The sequence below is a fragment of the Plectropomus leopardus genome, unplaced genomic scaffold, assembly GCF_008729295.1.
Source record: "Plectropomus leopardus isolate mb unplaced genomic scaffold, YSFRI_Pleo_2.0 unplaced_scaffold85620, whole genome shotgun sequence".
Taxonomy (NCBI): Eukaryota; Metazoa; Chordata; class Actinopteri; order Perciformes; family Serranidae; genus Plectropomus; species Plectropomus leopardus.
In genome coordinates, this window is record NW_024694374.1 from 1 (window position 1) to 261 (window position 261).

Genomic DNA, 261 nt, shown 5'->3' on the forward strand with positions numbered 1-261 from the left:
GCACCGAAAAATTCAGATGATTCAAAAAAGGAAGGTAAGAAAATTTTGATCTCTTTAGTATGTAGCATCTGTTAATTATCTCTGTTTTTGTGTACATGTTCATAAGAAATAAATCAAATGAAAAATAAAAACAATAATACCATTTGTTTATTCAAGTTTTTCTTTGTTGGTCACCTGTCTGTATGTAACTGTTTCAGGTGACGTCAGCTCAGACGATGAGCCGCTCATAAAAACTGCCAAGACGTCCTCCGAAGCTGCACC

General features: G+C 34.9%; 1 long non-coding RNA gene across 1 annotated transcript; it reads left to right on the forward strand.

The window, feature by feature from the left end:
* On the forward strand, positions 1 to 261 carry LOC121940383. The gene is made up of 2 exons (XR_006105618.1): positions 1 to 34; positions 198 to 261. It is a non-coding gene; the product is annotated as an uncharacterized LOC121940383 (long non-coding RNA).